This window comes from Rattus norvegicus, chromosome 2, assembly GCF_021556685.1.
Source record: "Rattus norvegicus strain SHRSP/BbbUtx chromosome 2, alternate assembly SHRSP_T2T, whole genome shotgun sequence".
NCBI lineage: Eukaryota > Metazoa > Chordata > Mammalia > Rodentia > Muridae > Rattus > Rattus norvegicus.
In genome coordinates, this window is record NC_141535.1 from 251,070,890 (window position 1) to 251,096,878 (window position 25,989).

The window sequence follows — 25,989 nt, forward strand, 5'->3', positions numbered from 1 at the left end:
CAGTAGCATACAACAGCCACTGACAACACAAAACAAATACACCTGATTATGTTCCATTAAAATTTTACTCACAGAAATAGGTGCTATGAAATATAAATACCACAGCATCAGGAGTAAGGGAGTACCTGGAGGGCCTGTGTCAAGGTGTCCCCCTGGGAAAACATTTCGTGTGGCAGGCCTGTATAACAAAGTTTGTTTTATATAGAGGGTAGGAAAATTGAACAGAGGTATGTAGCAATGGGGGATGGGGAACTGAGAGTAACCACCACAAAGTCCCAGATGCCAAGAAAGCAAGAGGCTCCCAGGACTTAATGGGGATAACATTAGCTGAAATGCCCAACAAAGGGGAGAGACGTCCTGTAGAGACCATATCCAGAGGTTAGGCAAGGCCCCCAGTTAGGGGATGGGGTCACTCACTCATCTCCAAATTTCTAACCCAGAATGACTCCAGTCTAAAGGAAATAGCATGGATCAGAGACTGCCATCCAGAGACTGCCCCATACAGGGTTTCCTCCCATATACAGACACCAAACCTAAACACTATTTTGAATGCTAAGAAGTGCTTGCTGACAAGAGCCTGATACAGTTGTCTCCAGAGAGGCTCTACCAGAGTCTGACAAATACTGAGGAGGATGCTCACAGCCAGCCATTGGACTGACCGTGGGGATCCCAATGGAGGAGTTAGGGAATGGACTGAAGGAGCTAAAGGGGTTTGCAACCCAATAGAAAGGACAACAATATCAACCAACCAGACCCCCAGAGCTCCCAGAGACTAAATCACCAACCAAAGAGTACACATGGAGGAACCCATGGCTCCAGCTGCATATGTAGAATGGAGAGAATGGTCTAACCTGGCATCAATGGAAGGAGAGTCCCTTGGTCCTGTTGAAGGCTCTTTTCCCCAGTGCAGGGGGATACCAAGGGGTGAGGAAGGAATGAGTGGGTGGGGGAGCACCCTCATAAAAGCAGGGGAAAGAGAGATGGGATAGGGTTTTCCAGAGGGGAAACCAGGAAAGGGGATAACATTTGAAATGTAAATAAATAAGATACTCAATTTTAAAAAAAAGAAAATTTATTTTAGGGGAATGGATCAGAGACCTGAAAAAGGGGTCTGAGGCAGAGAAGTTGGGGGTGGAGGCAGAGAAGGACAGAATGAAAAAGAAAGAGGCTGGCCAGGGACACATAGGAACAGAGGGAGAGGGGAGAAGAGAAAGAAAGAGAAAGGAGAGAAGAGAGAAGGAAGAAGGGAGGAGTAGAAGAGATGTAGCTGCAATAGCTACAGTATGATCAGTTACCATGGGCAACAAGCAGTATCATGGCTGTCAGCTAATTATTCTCTTTACAGTGTATTCTTTACAGTAGACAGGAAGGTGAACTAAAAAAACTGTTCAGTGACATTGCCCTGGAGAAAACTGATATTCTCTTTGCCAGCAGATATCAATTGCAAATAGCTTCTTGGTTTAGGGTGAGACTTTGTGTCTACTTTCCCTTCTCAGTACTGGGATTTTGTCTAGTTTGAACTTGAAAAGGTCTTTTGTGTGTGTGTGTGTGTGTGTGTGTGTGTGTGTGTGTGTGTGTGTGTGTGTGTGTGTGTGTGTTTCACAGAGTTCTTATGTGTATCAGTCTTGCTATGTCTAGAAAACAAGATTTTATTAGAGTCATTTACTACATATGACTCTTAACAGTCCTTCTATCTCCTCTACCACATATATCCCTAAACTCTGAGGCAAAGAGTTTGATAAAGACATTCCATTTTAGAGCAGAATGTATCAAAGTTTCTCACTTTCTGCACATTGTCCAATTGTGTGTGGGTTGTTGTTGTTGTTGTTGTTGTTGTTGTTGTTAATTACCATCTACTTCTAATAAGGCTTGAGTAATGTTCTGATCTATTGGTATAGCAAAATGTTTTTTGGAATAGTTGGCCAACATAAAAATAGATTCCATGTTTTGTTTTGATCATTTTTGAGCATTTTTTTGTTTGGGTTTGGTATTTTTTTACTTTAGTTTTTATTTTGTTTTAATTGTTTTAACCTTTGCTTTGTTTTACTTTTATTATTATTTTTAAATAAATAAATAGATGATAGAGATAGATAGATAGATAGATAGATAGATAGATAGATAGATAGATAGATAGATAGATAGACAGACAGACAGAGTGAAACATGTGAAACTGAGTAGGTAGAGAGGAGGGGAGGGATCTGGAAATATTGGGTGGAGAATGTGATCAAGATATATTGTATAAAAATTCTAAATTAAAAAATACCTAAATCTATCCAGTCTTTGAATGTTGTCATAGATTTCAGACTTTGCATCAGAATGAAATCATAAATATTTTGAGCCAGTGTGGTAACACAGGTCTTTAATTCCAGCACTTAGGAAACTGAGACAAAAGAATCATGAACTCAGGCCACTCCTGGGTGTGCTGCATGCTGAGACTCTGTCTTGAAGAAAAACATTGAAATACAATATTAGATTATAAACAAGGACTGTGGAAAATTAAGCTATAGAATTAACTCCTGGAGCTTTTGTTGACATTAAGCTGCTGCACAATGGTATCATTTACCACAATAATGCCAATGGTGAGTCAAATTAAGACTTTCAGAATAAAACCAAGTTCAGAAATAAAGTCGCATTTGTCTCTTTTTTAGTTGAAAGTGGTTGAAAATCCCCACTCAATTTAACTTAAAACAAAAAGTAACTTACTGGCTAATGTAGCTATAAAACCTGTCAGTGTCCTCCTTCAGATGTGAGATGTGCTGTCCAGGATCCACTGCACAACTCTACTTCATCTATGTTGGATTTTATAAAATAAAGAGAAAACAGATATGCTTGATGGAGGTGCAGTAAGATGTGGGGGGAGGGGGTGCCTCTGCAGGCCCATGCTGAGGCATCCCTTCCTGCTGAGGGATCAACCTCACTATAGTCTATAGTATAGAATAGAGTTTAGTCAGGGCATGGGGAGGAGAGTTGGGGGAGTAGAGACAGAAAAGCAGAAAGAGAGAGCAGAGAAGTAGAGGCCGGCCATAAGCATGTGAAGAGAGAGTTTGGAGGGGAATGGAGAGAGGAAGCAGGAGCAAGAGGACAGAGCAAGAGCAAGAGAGCAAGAAAGCGAGGAGGGGCCAAGCAGCCCTTTTTATAGTGAGTCAGACACACCTGGCTGTTGCCAGGTACCTGTGGGGCAGCGCCTAGACTAAATGCCAACAATGTACATTAGATTACCAGGTTTTACATGGTACTTCCCAGCAACTTCAGACTAACATCATAGCGCCTAATACAATAGAAGAGGAAAGTCTCTAATAAAGACTTTCTATTGGTTTAAAATTTGAGAAGTCTTCTCTGGTGAATACTCACAATATGTAATTAATGAATAAACTGGACTCTAATGGCAGAGTTCTATCCAGAGCAAGTTCAATGTTGAGTATGAGGAGGTTATGTATTCCCCTAGGGCAGGTACTACTCCCACCAAAAGGATAGTGTATATTGGATAACAAAAACAAAATATAACCATCTTTTATGGGTAAATGTGACATATTTTTAGAAATATATTAGATTTCTAAATTAGATTAGAAATAGAGATAAAATAAATTTTAGTTATAATGGACTAGATATGGTATATATTTAATAAAAGTAAAGCTTTGTGGTGAGGTAGGTTTCTTGCTTTGGCCACTGACAAAGTTCTATATTGTGGGTGGTAATCAAATGAAGTGATTATACACTCATGTACTGATAGGACAAAAGAAGTGTAAGAAATGTACATAATCAGTTTTGTTCACTTTTTGAGAATTATCTAGAAAGTCTATGTGATATACTTTGGGTTTGGTTGATACAGCAGTCAGATTTTTGTCTTTGTGTCTACATTTCATGCTATGGGTTGAATTAATCTCAGCTATTCCCTTTTGAGAAAGATTCCTCTGGGTATTAGGAATTTAGAAGAACTATCTCATACAGTGGAAAAAACCACTTGTTATTTCCTTGTTGTGACTTGTGTTTAAAGTAAAACACACACACACACACACACACACACACACACCGTGAGCTTTTGATTATTAGCTATTGGGCCTATGGGAAGCTTGGCTTCTAAAGGCTGTGACTTGGTCGACAAATTAATGCTTTGATGAATTCATAATATGATAATGGCATGTTGAAAAGATGGTGAAAAGTAGAAAGTGGGGCCAAGTTAGAGAAATTAGCTTACTGGGCAAATGTTCTTGGGCTCTGTCTTGTCTGTTCTCTTGCATCCACAATGTAAACTACTCTGTTTTCTTTGCCATGGTGGAATGGTAGTGTCAAAACTTTCTGTTAAGTTGTTTCTGTCTGGTATTTTGATCACACTATGGGGAGACATAACAAAAACTATGCCTATCAGCCAGAACTTCTGTTCTTGAAAAATCATTATGGAACACATAAAACCCTGGTATATGTGTGTGTGTATGCATCTGCATGTGTTTCTTGTGTTTTTCTTTGCCTCTTTTTTTCTGTTTGTTTTGTCCTATTCCAGTTTGTTATTGTTTTATTTGATTTTATTATTTAGATGTTTGTTTGTTTGCTAAGGAGAGAAAGAAAATTAGGTGATTTGGATGGGAGAGTAGATGGAAAGGATTTTGGAAGAGTTAGAAGGGAATCCATAATCAGATTACATTATATGGGAAAAATCTATTTCAATAAAAGAAAAATAGGAAGAACAAAACAAACCAAAATTGAGGACATCATCAATATGACTAAATGTGAGGCTCCACTGGGGGCACCAAGTCCCACAAGAGAAAATACAAACACAAGTATACACCTTTTATTTGCCTAGGCCTAAACTAGTGACAACTAAAAACAAACATTCTCTCTTGTAATCCCCTCACCTATTCTGTTGCTTGAGATAACTTCTTTTTTATTATTTATTTACTTACTTACTTACTTTACATTCCAATGGCAGCTTCCCCTTTGTTCTCTCCTCTCAGTCCCTCCCTGTCACCTCACCTCCCCTTATCACCCTCTCCCTTTCTCCTGAGAAAAGGGAGGCCTTCCAAGGATATCAACCCACCTTGGCATATCAAGTAACAGTAGGATTAGGTACATACTCTTCTGTTGAGCCTAGACAAGGCAGCCCAGTTAGGGGGAAAGGATCCAAAGGCAGGCAACAGAGTCAGAGACAGTCCCTGCTCCAGTTGTTACTAGTCCCTTATAAAGAACAAGCTTGACATGTGTTACATATACATAGGTACCTAGGTCCAGAAGATGCATGGTTGATAGTTCAGTCTCTGTCAGCCTCTATGGACCCAGGCTAGTTGATTCTGTAGTTTTTCTTGTGCTTTCCTTGATCCCTCTGGCTTCTCCAATCATTCTTCCTCACTCTTCCATAAGATTGCCAAAGCTCTGCCTAATATTTGGCTGTTGGTCTCTGCATCTGTTTTCATCAGATGATAGGTGAAGTCTCTCAGAGAACAGTTATTCTAGGTTTCTGTCTGCAAGTATAGGAGAATATTATTAATAGTGTCCAGGGTGGGCTCTGTCTCAGGCCATGGGTCTCAAGTTGGACCAGTCATTGGTTGGCCATTCCCTCAATTTCTGCTCCATCTTTAACTTTGCACATATTGTAGGCAGGACAAATTGTGGGAAATTGAGAATAGTTCTATCTCAAGACCCAGTTATACCACTCCTGGGCATATACCCAAAAGATGCTCCACCATACCACAAGGACACTTGCTCAACTATGTTCATAGCAGCTTTATTCATAATAGCCAGTAACTGGAAACAACCCAGATGTCCCTCAACTTAAGAATGCATAACAAAAATGTAGTACATTTACACAATGGAGTATTATGTGGTTATTGAAAACAAGGATATCGTGAAATTTTCAGACAAATGGGTAGAACTAGAAAATTCTATCCTGAGTGAGGTAACACAGACCCAAAAATAGTATGCACTCATTTAAAAGTGGATGTCAGCTATAAAGTACAGGAAAAGCATGCAACAATCCTCAGATCTTAAGTAGCTAAGTAACAAGGAGGACCTAAGGGAGGATGCTTGAATCTCACTGAGAAAGAGAAATAAAATAGAGACTAGGGTGGATGGTAGGAAGGAACTGGGAGAGGGATTAGGGAGGAGAACAGAAAGGACCAAGTGTGGGAAGGATGGACGGAGAGAGAATTGGGATGGGCAGGGAGGAGGGGGAACCAGAAACCTAGGGCAAGAGAAGCACCCAGGGACATATGATGGTGACCTTACCTAAGATTCCTAGCAATAGAGGATATGAACCTGAAATGACCCCCTCTTGTAATCATGCAAGACTTCCAATGGAGGAATAGGGACACCAACACACCCACAAAACCTTAAGACAAATTCTTAAGTAGCCCAGGAGTACTAAGGGCCATGCAGGAATAATGACAAACAGCTTTAGAACTCATGAAGTGCAGCTCATCAATTAGCACAGCCATGGTGGATGTATCTCTGTTGAGGCATGACCCTGAGGACTACATATCATGAGTACTTCATGCTGTCATTGAGTTCTGCTCTGCTTGCTGCCTTCACACCCCTCTTATTCTAAGAATTGAGGGAAAACTCTAATGGGCTTCCAGCCTCACTTTGAGTAGTATCTCTAGCACTCACAATGGTGCTTGGTCTCTTTCAAGCATTGCTGCTAAAGCAGATTAATTATTCAATCACCACTCTAGGAAAGAACTTAAGAGATGTGGATTGTCAGCAATGACCACCACCCTTAGAAAACATTCAGAAAAATAAAATTATTAATGAAGCTAGGTTAAGATGTTTTTCCTACTGGCTCTGATGTAGAACATCAGAGAATAATTTGAAGTTCAGAAAGGCACACGGTTATTAGTTAAGCTAGGGACCCTTTATGGTCAGGGAACAAGAACAATGGCAGTATGATTCTCACTGAAGCTTTACTGGTGATGATTGATTTCTTACTCCCATTTTGCTCTCAGCTTCCAGATATGATTTAATAAGAACTTCTAATGAATAGATGTGCATTCTGATGATTTTAAAACAGATAAGACTGATTTTTAAATAAAAGTTTAGTTTTATAATTCTTTTAAGATTTTTTTAAGATTTCAAGAATAAATAAAAATAATTAATCCTTTCTTTGCAACTGCAAATTGCTGCCTCAGAAAGAGAAAATAGCTGAGAAAACTACCATGCTTGCTTACACTTTGTTAATCTATATCAAGTTGTTTAATTATAAACATACACAGGTTGTACAACATAGTATTATTTGTTATAAAGGAATTGAAGAACATACCATTTTTCTTGATAGTCATTCACTAGAAGAAAACTAGAACATAATCACAGAATTGTAATTTTATACTGATACCCTTCACAATAGTCCCAACCCATATAAAATACCTCAGTGTCCCGGCCAGTGGGGACCCAGTTATTCAGGGTCCCGAAGGGGCGCTACCCTTAGGCCTAAATGGGGGGCGAGAGAAGAAGGAGACCAAGCAAAGTTCTGTTGTCAAGGTCTCATTTATTGAGAGAAATGTACAGCATTTAAAGCTCTGAGGCAGGAATAGAAGTGGGAACTGAAGCTTAGGGTGGGGGAGTTTGGGAAGTGCCCAAGGATATAAGGTGAATCACTACACTGCAAGATATCCTCCTATAACAAAGAGGCAACAGTCTTCCGGGGACATGTTCTTTGAAAAGGTCGAACCCTTCTCAGGAATCTGCTCAGGGACATCCGGTGTTTTGCTCAGGCTAAAACATCCTGTCATTGCTCCCAGGGTCTTCCTGTGAGAGGCTTTAGTTCAACAATCTCATGTCTGTCTGTATGGAAGTCATTTCAAGGTTGAACCTCTGTGACCATGCAGCCCAGAGTCAAGTAGCCACCTTGAGCTATGCAGTCACAAAGCGGCCAAGCCCAAATCCAATATGGCTCACTACACCTCAGCGTGACTCTAACCAAGCAAGTGAAAGATCTATATAACAAGAACTTCAAGTCTCTGAAGAAAGAAATTGAAGAAGACCTCAAAAGATGGAAAGATCTCCCATGCCCATGGATTGGCAGGATTAATATAGGAAAAATAGTCATTTTGCCAAAAGCAATCTACAGATTCAATGCAATTCCCACCAAAATTCCAACTCAATTCTTCATAGAGTTAGAAAAAGCAATCTGTAAATTCATTTGGAATAACAAAAAACCCAGGATAGTGAAAACTATACTCAATAATAAAAGAACTTCTGGGGGAATCACCATCCATGACCTCAAGCAGCATTACAGAGCAATAGTGATAAAAACTGTATGGTATTGGTACAGAGTCAGGCAGGTAGATCAGTGGAATAAAAGACCCAGAAATGAACCCACACACCTATGGTTGCTTGATCTTCAACAAATGAACTAAAACCATCCAATGGAAAAAAGACAACATTTTCAACAAGTGGTGCTGGTTCAACTAGAAGTCAGCATGTAGAAGAATGCAAATCAATCCATTCTTATTGTTCTGTACAAAGCTTAAGTCCAAGTGGATCAAGAACCTCCACATAAAACCAGATACACTCAAACTAATAGAAGAAAAATTGAGGAAGAATCTCGAACACATGGGCATTGGAGAAAATTTCCTGAACAAAACACCAATGGCTCATGCTCTAAGATCAAGAATCGACAAATGGGACCTCATAAAACTGCAAAGCTTCTGTAAGGCAAAGGACACTGTTGTTAGGACAAAACGGCAACCAACAGGTTGGGAAAAGATCTTTACCAATCCTACAACTAATAGAGGGCTTATATCCAAAATATACAAAGAACTCATGAAATTAGACTGCAGGGAGACAAATAACCCTATTATAAAATGGTGTTCAGAGCTACTTAAAGCAGCCAGCCCTTGCTAGCTATGGTGCTCCAGCATCTGGCCCGGGAAGGGCCTCAGGGAGCTCGTCCAGGGAGCACCAAGGGCCAGTTTAAGCTTCTAGCCTTCCATGTGCTCAGACAGGCAGGGCCTAGCCTGCTCCCTGGCCACTTAAGATACTAAAATGAAGTGGACTCCAAAATGAAGGCTGGCTGTAGGTTCTGCAAGAATGAATCATATCAGTACATGTGAGGGTTATGGGGAAGCATATTCCATTAGCCTATAGTAACCACCACCACCCCTGTTTGCTTACTTTGTCTGAAAATAAAAATCTAAAACTGTGAAAAAAAAATGGTGTTCAGAACTAAACAAAGAATTCACAGCTGAGGAATGTCGAATGGCTGAGAAACACCTAAAGAAATGTTCAACATCTTTAGTCATAAGAGAAATGCAAGTCAAAACAACCCTGAGATTCCACCTCACACCAGTCAGAATAGCTAATATCAAAAACTCAGTTTACAGGAGATGCTGGCGAGGATGTGGAGAAAGAGGAACACTCTTCCATTGTTGGTGGGATTGCAGACTGGTACAACCATTCTGGAAATCAGTCTGGAGGTTCCTCAGAAAATTGGACATTGAACTACCTGAGGACCCAGCTATATCTCTCTTGGGCATATATCCATAAGATGCTCCAACATATTACAAAGACACATGCTCCACTATGTTCATAGAAGCCTTATTTATAATAGCCGGAAGCTGGAAAGGACCCAGATGCCCTTCAACAGAGGAATGGATACAGAAAATGTGGTACATCTACACAATGGTATACTACTCAGCTATCAAAAACAATGACTTTATGAAATTCATGGGCAAATTGATGGAACTAGAAAATATCATCCTGAGTGAGGTAATCCAATCACAGAAAAACACCCATGGTATGCACTCACTGATAAGTGGCTATTAGCTCAAATGCTTGAATTACCCTAAATGCACAGAACACATGAAACTCAAGAAGGATGACCAAAATGTGAATGCTTCACTCCTTCTTTAGAAGGGGAACAAGAACACCCTTTGGAGGGGATAGCGAGGCAAACTTTAGTACAGAGGCTGATAGAACGCCCCATTCAGAGCCTTCCCAAATGTGGCCCATACATATACAGCCACCAAATTAAATAAAATGGATGAAGCAAAGAAGAGCAGGCTGACAGGAACCGGATGTAGATCGCTCCTGAGAGACACAGCCAGAATATGACAAATACATAGGCAAATGCCAGCAGCAAACCACTGAACTGAGAATAGGACCCCTGATGAAGGAATCAGAGAAAGGACTGAAAGAGCTGAAGGGGCTCAAGACCCCATATGAAAAACAATGCCAACCAACCAGAGCCTCCAGGGACTAAGCCACTACCCAAAGACTATACATGGACTGACCCTGGGCTCCAACCTCATAGGTAGCAATGAATATCCTAGTAAGAGCACCAGTGGAAGGGGAAGCCCTTGGTCCTGCCAAGACTGAACCCCCAGTGAACGTGATTGTTGAGGAGTGGGTGGTAATGGGGGGGGTTGGGGAGGGGAACACCCATATAGAAGGGGAGGTGGTGGGGTTAGGGGAATGTTGGCCTGGAAACCGGGAAAGGGAGTAACATTTGAAATGTAAATAAGAAATACCCAATTTAATAAAGATGGGGGGAAAAGAATGCCTTTATTGACTTGTTTTTCCACCACTTTTCTCCAACCCAGCCAACTTCTTAAAATGAAGTAGAACAGAAGCCTGCCTTGGGTAGGTTATCCATACCTCTTTTGGCCACTAGTTGGCAGGATTACTACATGGTGTGTTGGCTATTCCCATCTTCTAGTCAGTTCTAGGAGCTACCTTGGACTAAAACAAAGTAACTACTTTCTGTTTAAAGGAAGTGCACTGCTTTCTCTCAAGCCCAGAAGACAGTCTGGATTTACAGGAGACAATTCCTACCACATGTTTCAGTAAAATGCTCTAGGTTACCAGAACACCTGGGCACCACGGTACCCCGGGGTATAGCTGGTGTGTCCTTCTGAGAAACAGGCTTCCTAAGACATTTGTGAAAATTTAGAATTGGAGCTTAAATACATAGACAAATCACTCTATCTCTAATCTTTGATTTTCTGTCTTGTAAAATGAGTACAAATTAAGTCCCTAAACTCTTTAGTCAATCTCCTAATGCAATAGTACAGAATTGGGAGGTGGGGAGGCAGAGGGAGGCTTTATGAACATACAGGATTGTCTATTTCTTTGATATCAGTTGGATTCAAGACAAAATGCCCACTGATATTGCACCTTGGATTTTGAAAAGATTTCAGAAGCAAGAAGATCTCTCCTTTTCTCTTAACTCTTTTCCTCTGAAGCAGGTCAGAAAAGCCTCCAGAAATCCCTTTCTACGTACAACCAGAGGATACTCAAAAAACATGGACACAACCTGAACAAACAAGTGTCATCAAGTTCCTCTAATCTGTCCCTGATAATTTTTTCTTCTCTACTAAGTAGCATGAATACTTAATAGCTTCCCTATTACATGAGTCTTCATCTCAGAAGGCCCCCAGGTCATACAAATTACATAAAATAAATTAGAATATTTTTGTCTTATTCACATGCCTTTTGCTATAGATTCCCCAACCTGAAAAATAGATTCATGACCCTGAAGAGTTTTTTCACCCCTACTATAAAGCCATATATCTGGTGAGTGGAAGAACATCTTCTTATTTGTTTTGTTTATTGTTTCTTAAACAGGAGTTCATTCTGTATCCCAGGTTGGCCTATAACTCACTATGTAGCACAGACTTGCATTGAACTTGTGCAGTAGTACTAGGTGTATCTTCTCCTATTGAAGCCAGACAAGGCAGCCAAGTAGGAGGAAAGCATCCAAAGGCAAGCAACAGAGTCAGGGATAGCCCCTACTCCTTCTACTAGGGGTCCAACATAAAGACCAAGCTTCATACCTGTTACATATTTGCAATGGGCCTCTGTCATGAATTCTCTGTTTAAATCTGTTCCCAGATTTTAGTTGGGTTATTTGGTTTGTTGATGTCTAGTTTCTTGGGTTCTTTATATATTTTTGATATATAAAGAGGGTTTTTATGAACCCTCTTTCATATGTGGGGTGGGTGAAGATCTTTTTCCATTCTGTAGGCTGCCATTTTGTTCTTTTGATGGTTTCCTTTGCCTTACAGAAGCCATTCAGTTTCATCAGGTCCCATTTATTAACTGTTGGTCTTAGTGCCTGTGTGATTATTCTGTTCTGTCCAGGACATTTTCTCCTGTGTTGACGTGTCCAAGGCTATTCACTACTTTCTCATCTATCAAGTTTAGTGTATCTGGCTTTATGTTGAGGTCTTTGATCTATTTGGACTACAGTTTTGTACATAGTGTTAGATATGGACCTATTTACATTCTTGTACATGCAAACATCCAGTTAGACTAGCATCATTTGTTGAAGATACTTTCTTTTTGTCTAATTTTGGCTTCTTTGTATTCATTGGTATTTGTATTTACTTCCGGGTCTTTAGTTTGATGCCATTAATCAACCTGTTTGTTTTAATGCCAATGCTATGCTGTTTTTTATTACTATTGCTCTGCAATGCAGCTTGAAGTCAGAGTTGGTGATACCTTCAGAAGTTCTTCCATTGTACAGGGTTGTTTTAGCTATCCTGGGTTTTTGTTCCTTGGGTTTTGTTGTTGTTGTTGTTGTTGTTGTTGTTTGATTTTTTGTTTGTTTTTCCTTATGAATTTGAGCATTGTTCTTTCAAGATCTGTACAAAATTGTGTGGGAATTTTTATGGGAATTGCATTGAACCTGTAAATTACTTTTGGTAAGATGGCCATTTTTACTATGTTAATCTTACCTTCCCACCCTCAGATATCTTCTTTAGTTTTTTTTCTTCAAAGACTTCACATTCTTTTTCTACAGATCTTTCACTTGCTTAGTCAGAGTTATACCAAGATATTTTATATTATATTATTTGTGGCTATTGCGAATGGTGTTGTTTCCCTAAACTTTTTTCTCGGCCTCATTATTGTTTATATATGGAAGGGCTGATTTTTAATTTTTGAGTTAACTTTATATTCTGACACTTTGTCGAAGGTGTTTATCAGCTGTGGGAGTGTAGCAGGAAGTATTAAATATGAATTCTATGCTACCACCAGCAGGGTACCAGCAAACTGACAAGTCTGTTCTCAGCCCAGCAGACAGGCTGACCTATTCTCATCTTGGCAGACTCTCTGACCAGGAGCTCTGAAATCTCTCCACCTGGCTTGCTAAATTCCCATGACAGGTCCCTGCCACGCTAGCCCAATGATTCCAAATTCCCACGACTAGTTGGGGTGCACTTCTTGCAAACCCACACTTTGCCGCCATACCTTTCTCTCTGGAACCCAGTTGAGTCACCACGCAAAGGAAAACACCACACAAACTTAGTTTAGACTCGACAGGTAGCACAATCGCTGGGTGCAGCAACTAGCGTCCTAATTTGTAAGCTCTTCTAAATTATCAATCCTCCGGTAGTAGAACCTGGCAGATCCACCAACTAAACCCGGGCCCTCTCTACCTACGTAGATGTCCTCCATCAACTCTCCCATCCAAAAGGAAATATTTTTCTCTTGCCTCAGTGTAGGTTGATGTCCATATGCAGGTGAGGGCACAGGTTAGGTCAAGGCCCATGATTGGATAGTAAAAAGTAACACAAGGACAAGTTTTTGTAAGAAGGGAGAGAAGGGGAAAGGAAGAGAATCAAGATGGAGATGGAGAAGGATGACCCAGATCCAGGTAGTCTTGAATGACCCTAAGTAGTTATGTGTATTTAAGGAATGGATTTCTATAGATAAATTTAGCTTATCTAGGTGGGAAGTTTATATCCTTATCAATTGGTTGTGAGTTTATTGTGTGGATGTATTGTGGATTGAGAATTTAACATATAAATCTGATTAATAAATTTCAACTTATTGAGTCATGATTTCACCGGGTAGTTGGGAGTTTATACCTTAACTACTAGGGGGTGGTTGTGGGGAGTATGGGCAGGGTCCGTGACAGGAAGCGGAGAAAGGCCAGCCCCAAGCTGAACTTCTAGAGCCCTGATTTTACCACGTAGCTGGAACCAGAGAGTTCACAGCTAGTAGAGCTGCCAGAGGAGATACTAACCAGAGATAAATTAGTTAGTGCTGGAACTAATTCTAGGGACCAGGTGCCACACTGTAATGGTGCACAGACTGCCTGCGTCTGAGAGTACTTGGGGGCAGCAAGGAGCCTCTGAGATAAAGATACCCTGCAGTGCCATGTGGCCCTATGGGTGCCGGCACTTGCACGAGGCTAAAAGGTTACCTATTTTTAATATTTACCTCAACACTTCCCCTCTTCCTCTCTCCAACTCAGAAGTCCCTCCTACTCCTCGCCCAGTGATTGGTCCCCTGAAGTCTATTCATTAGGGAAAGGTTCTGCCACTTAGGAGTTCTCTAATAAAAATTTGGGGGTCACTTACATAGAATGCGTAGTATCTACAATTACACTTTTACTTCTTCCTTCCTGGTTTTTATCCTCTTGGTCTCCTTCAGTTGTTTTATTGCTCTAACTAAAACTTCAACTACTATATTGTCCCTGCCAGCGGGGACCCAGTTATTCAGGGTCCCGAAGAGGCTTTCTACCTGTGGGCCAAAATGGGGGTGAAGAGAAGAAGGAGACCAAGCAAAAGTTCTGTTGTCAAGGTCTCGTTTATTGAGAGAAATGTACAGCATATAAAGCTCTGAGGCAGGAATAGAAGCAGGAACTGAAGCTTAGGGTGGAGGAGTTTGGGAAAATGCCCAAGGATATAAGGTGAATCACTACAATGCAAGATATCCTCCTATAACAAAGAGGCAACAGTCTTCCTGGGACATGTTCTTTGAAAATTTGAACCCTTCTCAGGAATCTGCTCAGGGACATCCAGTGTTTTGCTCAGGCTAAAACATCCTGTCATTGCTCCCAGGGTCTTCCTGGGAGAGGCTTTAGTTCAACAATCTCATGTCCGTATGGCAGTCATTTCAAGGTTAAACCTCTGTGGCCATGCAGCCCAGAGTCAAGTAGCCACCTTGAGCTATGCAGTCACAAAGCGGCTAGGCCCAAATCCAATACGGCTCACTACACTATATTGAACAGTTAAAGAGTGGACAGCCTTGCCCTATTTCTGATTTTACTAGAATTGCTTTGTTTCTCTTCATTTAATTTGATGTTGGCTATAAACTTGCTGTATATTACCTTTATTGTGTTTAGGAATGTGCCTTGTATCACTGATCTCTCCAAGACTATTTATCATGAAGGGGTGTTGGCTTTTGTCAAAGACTTTTTCAACATCTAATGAAGTGACTTTTTTCTTTCAGTTTGTTTATACAGTGGATTACACTGATAAATTTTTGTATGTTGAACCATCCCAACATCTTAGGGATGAAGCCTACTTGAACATGATAGATGATCTTTTTTTTAATTGGATAATTATTTATTTACATTTCAAGTGTTATCACCTTTCCTGGTTTCCCATCCAAAAACCCCTTATCCCATCCCTCCTCCCCTTTCTTCTATGAGGGTTCTCCCCCTCCCCAACCACCCAGTCCTTCCTGCCTCCCCGCCCTGACCTTCCCCTGCACTGGGGGCGGGGTCCAACCTTGGCAAGACAAAGGGCTTCTCCTCCCATTGGTGTCAAACAAGTTCATCCTCTGCTACATATACAGCTGGAGCCATGGGTATGTCCATGTGTACTCTTTGGATGGTGGTTTAGTTCCTGGAAACTCTGATTGGTTGGTATTGTTGTTCTTATGGGGTTGCAAATCCCTTCAGCTCCTTCAATTCTTTCCTCTTACTCCTCCAAACGGGACCCTGTTCTTAGTACAATGGCTGGCTGCCATCTTTCGCCTCGGTATTTGTCATCCTCTGGCAGAGCCTTTCAGGAGACAGCTATATCAGGCACCTGTCAGCATGTACTTCTTGGCATCAGCAATATTTTCTGGGTTTGGTGGCTGTATGAATATGGGCTGGATCTGGAGGTGGGGCAGGCTCTGAATGGCCATTCCTTCAGTCTCTGCTCCAAACTTTGTCTCCATATTTCCTCCTATGAATATTTTTGTTCCCTCTTCTAAGAAGGACTGAAGCATCCGCACTTTGGTTGTCCTTCTTCTTGAGCTTCATGTGGTCTGTGGATTTTATCGGGTAATGCAAGCTTTCAGGCTAATATCCACTTATCAGTAAATGTATACCATGTGTGGGTTGTCTTTTCTTTTTTATGGGGGGGGATTGGGTTACCTCATTCAGGATGATATTTTCAAGTTCCATCCATTTGCCTATGAATTTCATGAAGTCATTGTTTTTAATAGGTGAGTAGTACTCCATTGTGTAGATGTACAACATTTTCTGTATTCATTCCTCTGTTGAAGGACATCTTAATTCTTTCTAGTTTCTGGCTATTATAAATAAGGCTATGCGAACATAGTAGAGCATGTGTCCTTATTATATGTTGGAGCATCATTTGGGTATATGCCCAGGAGTGCTATAGCTGGGTTAATAGATGACCTTTTTGATGTGCTCTTGGATTCAGTCTGCAAATATTTTCTTGAATGTTTTTTAAAAGATGTATTTCTTAATTTTATGTTTATGAGTACAATAGCTGTCTTCAGACATAGCAGAAGACAGCATCAGATCCCATTACAGATGGTTATAAGCCACCATGTAGTTGCTAGGAATTGAACTCAGGACCTTTGGAAGAGTAGCCACTTCTCTTTACTGAGCCATCTCTCCAACCCCTTTCTTGAGTATTTTTGCATCAATGTTTATGAGCAAAATTAGTCTGAAATTCTTTTTCTTTGCTGAGTCTTTGAGCGGTTTGAGTATCAGGGTGGCTCTGGCCTCAAAATGAATTTGGCAGTGCTCCTTCTGTTTTTGTTTTGTGAAATAAGGAATATTAGTGTTAGTTCTTCTTTGAAAGTCTGATAAAATTATGAACTAAAGTCATCTGGCACTGAAGTTTTTGTTGTTGCTGTGTTTTGGTTTGGTTGTTTAATTGGTTAGTTGTGAGATTTTATGACTGCTTCTATTTCTTTAAGGATTCTAGGTCCATTTAGATTGTTTATTTGATCTTGATTTAATTTGGGTAAGTACAATCTATCAAAAAATTGTCCATTTCTTTTAAATTTTCCAATTTTGTGAAATACAGGTTTTTGAAGTAAGACATAATGGTCCTTTCATTTCTGATAGTGTTACTTTTGATATGCTGTTGTGTTTTGTAAAAAAAAGAAAAGAAAAGAAAAAGAGTCAAGGTAGACAGTATAGTGAAGTGGAAAGAGTTTCCTCTGTGAACCCTTGCTGAGGCATCTATTCCCTTGAGGTCCCAGCCATAGTATGGAATAGAGTATAGTATATTCCATAATATAGTATGGAATAGAGTTTATTTAGGGCATGGGAATGGGAGTTGACTAGGGAATAGAGACAGAGAATGGGGTTGGAGAGGGGAGAAAAAGGAGGAGAAGGAGAAGAGTCCAGCTCAGAACACATGGAGAGCAGGGAGGGGGATGAGGAGAGAGGGAGAAGGGGCAGAGAGGAAGAGAATAAGAGATCAAGAAAGGGTCAAACAGCCCCTTTTATAGTAAGCCAGACATTGCCTGGCTGCTGCCAAGTAACTGTGGGGCAGAGCCTAGAAAGATTGCTAACATGCTCTCTCTGCCTTTCAATTAGTTTAACTAAGGGTTTGTCTATCTTGTTGATTTTCTCAAAGACCCTACTCTTTGTTTTGTTTTGTTTTTTGTTTGTTTTTGTTTTGTTGATTGTATTGGTTTCTTTGTTTCTATTTTATTGATTTCATCTCTGAGTTTATTTTCTGCCATCTCCTCCTCTTGGATATGTTTGTTTCTTTCTGTTCTTGAACTTTAGGGTGTGCTGTTGAGTCATTAGTATGAAATCTCATTAATTTATGAAGTCATTTAGTGCAACTAACTTTTCTAATAGCGCTACTTTTATTGTGCCCCATAAGTTTGGATATGCTGTACATTCATTTCCATTAAATTCTAGAAAGTTTTTAAGTTCTTTCTTTACCCTTTACCCAGTGGTCATTAAGTAGAGAGTTGTTTGGTTTCCATGAGTTTGTAGACTTTCTGTTGTTTTTGTTGATACTCAAGTCTAGCTTTAATTCATGGTGATCTGATAGATACAGTGAATTATTTGAATTTTTTGTATGTGTTGAGACTTTCTTTTTGATCAAGTATATGGTCAATTTTGGAGAAGGTTCCATGAGATTTTAAGAAGATTTGTGTGTGTGTGTGTGTGTGTGTGTGTGTGTGTGTGTGTGTGTGTGTGTTGTGTATGTGATGTTCTATAGATATCTATTCAGTCTATCTGAGTTATAACATCTGTTAGTTCCATATTTCCCCATTTAGTTTTTGTCTGGATGACCTGACCATTGGTGAAGGTAGAGTACTGAAAGTCTCCCACTATTAATGTTTGGGGATCAATGTGCGATTTAAGCATTGGTAATGTTCCTTTTATAAATGTGGTTACCCTTGCATTTGAGGTATTGATATTCAGAATTGAGATGTCATCTTGATGGACTTTTCTTTCTATGAGTATGAAGTATCTTCCCTATCCCTTTTGATTAATTTTGGTTAGAAGTCTGTTTTGTTATATATTAGAATGGCCATAACAGCTTGCTTCTTGGGTCCATTTGCTCGGAAAAATCTTTTTTCAACCCTTACTCTGAGGGGTCATTTTTGATGTTGAGATGTGTTTCTTGTATGGACCAGAATGATGAGTCTTATTTTCACATACATTCTATTCGTCTGTGCCTTTTTATTGGGGAATTAAGTCCACTAATGTTGAGAGATATTAATGACTAATGATTGTTAGTTCTTGTTATTTTTATGTTAGTGGTGATACTTTGAGTGTGTGTGTCTGTGTGTATGTTTCCCTTCTTTTGGTTTTGCTGGTATAAAATTATTTATTTTCTGTTTTCTTGGTTATTGTTATATCCTTAGGTTAGAGTTTTCCTTCTAGTATCTTCTGCAGGGCTGGATTTATGGTTAGATATTGGTTAAATTTGGTTTTATCATGGAATATCTTGTTTTCCCCATCTATGCTGATTGAAAGTTTGGGTAAGTATAGTAGTCTGGGCTGACATTTGTGATCTCTTAACTCTTCAAGATATCTTCTGCCCAGGCCTTTCTGACTTTTTTAGTCTCTGTTGAGAAGTTGGGGTAATTCTAAATGGTCTGCCTTTATATGTCACTTGGCCTTTTTCTCTTGCAGCTTTTAATATTTTTATTGTTGTTGTTCTATACATTTAACTTATTGATTAGTATATTGAAAGGGAATTTTCTTCCCCAGTCCAATAAATTTGGTGTTCTGTAAGCTTCTTGCAGGTTTATAGGCATCTCTTTGTTTAAGTTAAGGAAATTTTCTTCTATCATTTTGATGAAAATTTTTATGAGCCTTTGAGGTCTTCTCATTGTGTTCTAAATTTTCTGGATGTTTTGTGTCAGGGACTTTTTAGATTTAACATTTTCTTTGACTAATATATCAATTTCTTCTATTGTATCTTCTGCACCTGAGATTCTCTCTTACATCTCTAATACCCTGTTGGTGATGCTTGCATTCGTAGGATCTGCTTGCCCAAATAGGTTTTTCATCTCCAGGATTTTCTCAGTTTGTGTGTTTTTTATTGCTTCTATTTCTATTTTAAGGTCTTGAACATTTTTGTTCATTTCCTTCACCAGATTGATTATACTTTCCTATATTTTTTAAGGGATACATTCACTTCCTCTTTAATAGTCTCTGTCATCTTCATAAGACTACATTTAAGGTCATTTTCTTGTACTTCAGCTGTGTTGGAATAACCAGGGCTTACTGTAGTAGAATAGTTGGGCTCTAGAGGTGCCATATAACCTTGACTATTGTTAATTGTGCTCTTATGCTGGCTAGATTTGGAGGTTATTATAGGTTTAGGTGCTGATATCTGAGTATATTTTTGTTAGATGGGTGTTGGGGGTTTTTTGTCATTGTTGTTGTTTTGGTTTGGTTTGGTTTTTAGATTTTTTTTTTCCCTTGATTTCTCTTTTCTCTCTGCTTTTCTGGACTGAGCAGCCTCGAGTTCTGGTGACCAGCAAATCTTCAGGTCCACCAGGGTTTCTGTTGTCTGTGTAACCTCCAGAGTTTTAGGCACCAACATTGCCTCTGGAGAACCTAGAACCTGAATGGTCTCCAGGGAATCAGAGACCTTCTACCAAAGTTATGGGCCAGAATATGAGCTCAGGGGATTGGGTGAAGTTTGTGTGGGTGTGTTTTTAGGGGAGTTGCAGACATAGGGCATAGGACAGCATCTTACTTAGCAAGCCCAGTGCCAGTGTAGCCTCCAGGAAAGCAAGCACAGTTGTGGGCTGGAAAATGGAGCACAGGAGATAAGGTGAAGTTTATGGCCGATGGATGTGCTTTACAGGGAGTTGATGGGCAAAGAGCATAGAGCAGGTTCTTATCTGGGGTCTCTGGTGCTAGCATGGCCTCCAGGAAAGCAGATCACATAAATATTTCTTAACCTATCATAATAATGCCAATAATGTCATATGTTCAGAGTTATAGTCTTTGGAAAGGAGAACCCTATATGTGCCCACCATCCTTTGAGGTTGCATGTTATGAAACCAATTTGCAAAGTTCCCTCTGTTCATTGTTTCTTTCTTTGAAACAAAATCTAGCTAACAAGACTCTCAGTCCAGTGCCCTTTTTTGCTGACAACATGATCATTAGGTGGTTGATTACATCATGGACTTGAAAGTAATAAAATAAATATTTTGTTAATTCAGAAAGGGCTTCTCTTCAATTAGTGCAAATTATTGAGGTTTTAATATAAATACATATGTGTTTTTGTTTGCAAGATTCTATTGATGAATAATGACTGTACATCCCACCCACAGACCAGATGGAAATGATTGGAGTTCATTAAATAACATACCATTAGGTCATTTCAGCATGTAATCACAATGATAGTTGTGGTTAGACTTATTATATAAACAGATGACGTAGAGGATGACTCATGAATGCAAGGGTTATGGAGGCCTGAGGTATTCTCAACATGAAACTTCTAAGAAAATAGCTAGAGAACTGCTGGGCATAGACAGTGGAGACCAAGAGACAAGGATGTGACCAACCCTTAACAATTACTCATTGAGAGTTAACTCTGGCTTGAGTCATAAAAAGAAACATATCCTCTTCCTTTCTCTTCCTTCATCCCTTTCATGTTGTATTTCTTCTTTTTTTCTTCCTTTGAAAAAATATTTACTGATAATCAAAGATGTTCTACTCATTGGCTATTTTAAAAGACACAATCTAATCACCACGAGGCAACCCTGATTCTGTGACCTTGGCCAAGCCAATCAACCCTCTAAAACTCATTTTCTACATTTAAAACTAAAAATAAGACTTAAAATATAGCTCAGGGGTGTAGTGCTTGCCTACTGTGCATTATGCCCTAGACTCAGTTCAGAACACAGAAGAAGAAAGGAGGGAAGAAAGGAAGGAAGGAAGGCATAAAGGAAGAAAGAAAGGAAGACACCTCTATATTTCTACTTATAGGTTTGCTTAAAGATCAATTAAATTGAAGGTTTTAAAAGGAGAAATTGGGAGAAAGGACTGGGAGGAGAGGAGGGCAGGGAAACCTTGGTCAGGATATAAAAACAAATTAATTTAACAATGAAGTTCCAAATAGAAAAAAATTCAAAAATTCTGTGTCACTTGCTATGCTTAACATCCCAAAGATCTCCAGCCATAGTGATAGCATCCTGGAGCTCAGCTTCTGGGCATATTCTATAAGAAAACAGTTTCCAGTTTTAGCTCCATGATTTAACAGCTGTGGAATATCTTTTTAAAAGTCTTTAAGCTTCAACAGATTGTTCAAGAAATAATGGAGAGAGATGAATCAGGATTTTATTTTTGTTTCCTTTTTAGATGAATTACTTTAAGGGCTAACAGATTGAATTTTTAGAATTACATTGTACCAGAAGCCATCAGGATCTGAGGGCCCTCTGAATAGCAGGCAATCCTATTAGCACTTTCTCTGTATATCTGCTTCTCTCTAGTCCTATATAACATAGACTGTATCCTGAAGTAAACCAACTTGGTTACTATAGTGTTGTGGCCTCTCATTATTTCAACATAAAAAACAGGTGGAAACAGTGTGTTGGGCAGAAGGTAGGTTGTAAAACACCGCCAAGCTCCAAGTACTCATTGTTACTGTTGTTCTAAGAATGAGGGTATTCTGGCTTTGTGGGAGAGATTTAGGTTTTAGTCAAAAAGAGAAAGAACTGTTCTCCCAGACAGGGGGGACTCTTCGTTGCATAAATAATGGATAAAGAAATGAGAACAAATATAGGAGAAAAGGAGAGAAACAGAGGAAACCAAATACAGTAGATAAACTCAGCACATAGTTGTTGAAAGATTAGGAAGTGGGACCTAGGCCAAAACAATAAGGTCAGTAAGGATGCTCCCTTGAATTGGGTCCCTCATTCCTCCTCTCTTATTGTTTCCTGGCCATCATGAAGAAGGCAGCTTTACTTCATGTGTTACTAGGCATAATGTTTGCTTTGCCATAAGCCTAAGACAGTGGGATCTAAAATCTCTGACACTGTGAACTGAACACATCTTTCCTTTCTTAAATAACCTCAGATATTTTGTTGCAGTGATAAAAAGTGCTGTAGTATGACCTTTTTTTTCTTTCTGCTCCTTTTTGTGGCTTAGAGTTCTAATGCTACCCCCAAGGAAAGGAAGTGAATGGTCAACCAGTTTGAGTTATGGAGGAGCACAAGAGAATCAAGGGGTCCCATAGGCCCTTTTATTTTATCAAATGCCCAAAAATTATAAAATGCCCAGGTTGCAAAATATTACTTTGCAAAATATGACTTTGCATTAACACTAAGATGGCTGCCTGAGAAGCATCATCATATTTTCTTTTCTATGAAGGAAAAAACCACACTTGTGTCCTTGGGTGTGTTAAACAATGTCAACTGGAGGAAAAGGCCAGGAGAGAGGTATTGTTGTGGTTTACAGGCAGGAGGTAAGAGAAACCACACTCTCATTTCTTCTCACACTAATGGATCTGCAGTAAGAAGTCTTGATGCCAAGGATACTGCTTTTGTGACAACAGAAGGTCTGGGAATAAGAAAAGTCCTTCAGGGCTCTTTCTGTGTTTCTCTTCCTCTGATGATGTATTCCTAGCTCATAGAGAAGAGGGACAGCCATTTCCTATTCTCCAGAGGTCTGTCTGTTAATGTCACATTATTCCAGGAGAGAAAAACAGAAAAATTCTGAAGTATGTGAAGATCACTTTCCTCTTTCAGGTCAGAGTTCTGAAGTCTTAGGGGAAAAAAATATCAGTCAGTATTTGGGGCCAAGGCTGTGTCTTTATCTTCTCTAACTGTGCATGTTTAGAAAGAGGGCTCCATATCTATGTAGGCTATTAATCAAATACCAGTAAGTGTAAAGTCATCAAAGTGTTAACATGACCTTTAATCAAAAATTCATAGATCTTATCTCTGGGCCATCATTACTTTCACCAAAATAAAATCCACAGAAATAAAAACATTACCATAAAAATAAGACCCATGTTTATAAGGACTTATTTTGAGCCAGATGTTATAAGTACTCTACAAGTTCTAACCCATTTGTATCTCTTATACTAGTGTCAAAATGCAGAAAATAATTACATTTATATTTTCACATAAGACAAGGTTTGGTGGAATTAGTGTTACATGACAGACTGCCACTCAAAGTCCTGTACTTCTACTCAAATTTTACAACTGCAATGTAAAGATTTATCCTGTTTTCCTTGTCGTAGTTCATTGATCTTTTAATTGTATGACCTTGAGCAAGTTGCTTAAGCTCTCAGTTTCCTCAAGTATAAAATAGGACCTAGACCACAGAATTTCTACAAAAGTTAACTCAATCTATATATACTGAATTGTTAGAATATTATCTAGAAAATAAAAATGACAATTATATGTGTTTTCTGATATTACTTTTATTATCATTATAATCATATTTTATATATAGTTTTTGAGACAGAGTCTTACTATCTACTTTAGGCTGGCCTATAGCTTATGACATAGCCAAGGCTTGCCTTGAATTTGTGCTCTGAATGACTCAGCTTCTCTAACAAGATGTACTTAAACTGTGTACCATCACACATGGCTTATTGATTAAATGTATTGATTTCATTTTAATGTTCATTCATGTACTTTAAAATAATTTAAAATATAGGTTTAAACAATTTAGCACCATCCTTTTCTTTCTTATATTATTCAAACATTTAAACGCTTCATTACTACTCTCTCAATCCACATCATGATGTTTGGTGGCAAACTAGAAACATAAATCCCTGACATCTTTAAGCCCTGCTACACAGCAACCTGAGGCACTTGCCATCTGCTCTTCTGCCTACAGTGGAAAGCTCATCCCAGAATACATGGGCAATCAATTCATCCTGCTCCAAGAAAAAAAAATCAGTACACTTTCAATATTGAATCCACATCTCTCCTTCAACCTGGATTCTAGGCAAGGCCTAAAGCAGCCTCTTTTCAGCAGCTCAGCTCTCAGTAGAGGAGAAAAACCAGCCTTCAGATGTTCCTTTCTCTCTGCCTTTCTCTGAGATAAGCAGCCCCCTTCACCAGACTGTTTGATTATCAAATGTGTCAGCGGTATTCTTAAAAAAAAAAAAGTATAAAATAAGCAACCAGTCCTCCAGGAAGACCTGAGGGTTGGCTTTGAACAGATTGAAGGAACTTCAGTGAATTAATAGATATATCCTCATTAAGCTGCAGATGCAGGTCACTGGGAGGCTGGCTCCTAAGCTAGAGGTACAGTGCCTCTGCAGGCGGCCAGGATGAGGTATCGTAATTCTCCGCCCCCCGCAGAGCACTTGCCTCCAACATCTTTATACTCTCATGGTGATACCTGTAGAATTTTTTTCTTTCTTTCCTTTAATCTTTCTCTCCAAAGCAGTCTGGAGCCCCTGCTATGCACCAGATACTGTGCTTACTGACAGTTAGATAGGAAGATTAAGACACCATTCTTGCTTTCAGAAAATTCACACATCAGTAGGAGAAGCTAAAATGTAAAGAATTCTGTAACATAATGCCAGGCTAAATTTGATGCCCTATTAATACTCTAATAGCACTTGGTACTTTCTTTCTCTCACTTTACTTGTTGATAGATGTGCTCATATATTTCATTAATTAATATATGCACCCCCAATTCACAGTGTAAAGTATAAATCTTTGCACTAATTTATACTTAGTGATTAACACACAAAAAACATTTTTTTAGTGTCTTCCCTATTTGATTTTAATCTTCACAACTATTTTAGGTCAACTCTAATATTGTTCTCATTCTACAAACAAGGAAACTGAGACATGAAGAATTTATGTGTGTCAGATCATACAGCTGGTAAGGCATAGCCAAGATATAATAAACCTCAGCAGCTTGACTACAAATCTCTGCTCTCAATTTTTCAGCTCTACTTAAAAGGGAAGATACCAACCTCTTTTTTAAAAATGTCAACTGCGATGACTTATAGTTGTTAATTTTTTGAAAGAGAGGTACCTGAATATATGCACATCATACATTCTAATTAAAATATAATTACATCATTTTCCTCCTTCCTCATACCAGGTGAATGATCTGGGGTACACACACACACACACACACACACACACACGCACTGCTGAATTCATTCAGTATTACTCAAAATTACAAGATTGTAGGACTTACCACTTGGTATTGGATGACTAGGGGGCTGCCCCTACCTGGGAGAAGACTTTTGCTCCCAGCTCCCCTTAATTGCCTTTAGCTTTTGTCTAAGGGGGGAATCCCCATGAGACTGTCCTCTTCCACATCAGCATGTCTGTTGGTGTTGGACTTGTTTAGGTCTTGTTTAGCTGTATTCTAGAGGTAAAATGGATGAAGCTTCCCTATTATTTCTAGAAGTCATAATTTCACTGCAGATTTCCTGGTTCTCTGGCAGGAATTGTATTGTAGATGTATACATTGTGACCAGGCACCCCATAATTAGTTGTTCTCTGCAATTTGACCAGTTTTGGTTTTGTGTAATGGTCTCCATGTGTTGCAAAGAGAAGCTTCCTTGCTGAGGTTGGAGGTACATTTATCTGTGGGTTTACATATCAATA

The 25,989-nt window shown here is 39.3% G+C and overlaps 1 long non-coding RNA gene across 2 annotated transcripts in view; it reads right to left on the bottom strand.

The window, feature by feature from the left end:
* LOC102556878 (uncharacterized) overlaps positions 1–25,989 on the bottom strand; it is a 78,588-nt gene that overhangs the window by 23,403 nt on the left and 29,196 nt on the right. Inside the window, exon 2 of one of the 2 annotated variants that reach the window (XR_015672797.1) lies at positions 5,214–5,453. The exons of the other annotated variant lie outside the window; for it this stretch is intronic. This is a non-coding gene — a long non-coding RNA (uncharacterized LOC102556878). The remainder of the gene's footprint in view (positions 1–5,213; positions 5,454–25,989) is intronic. 2 annotated transcript variants of the gene reach the window in all.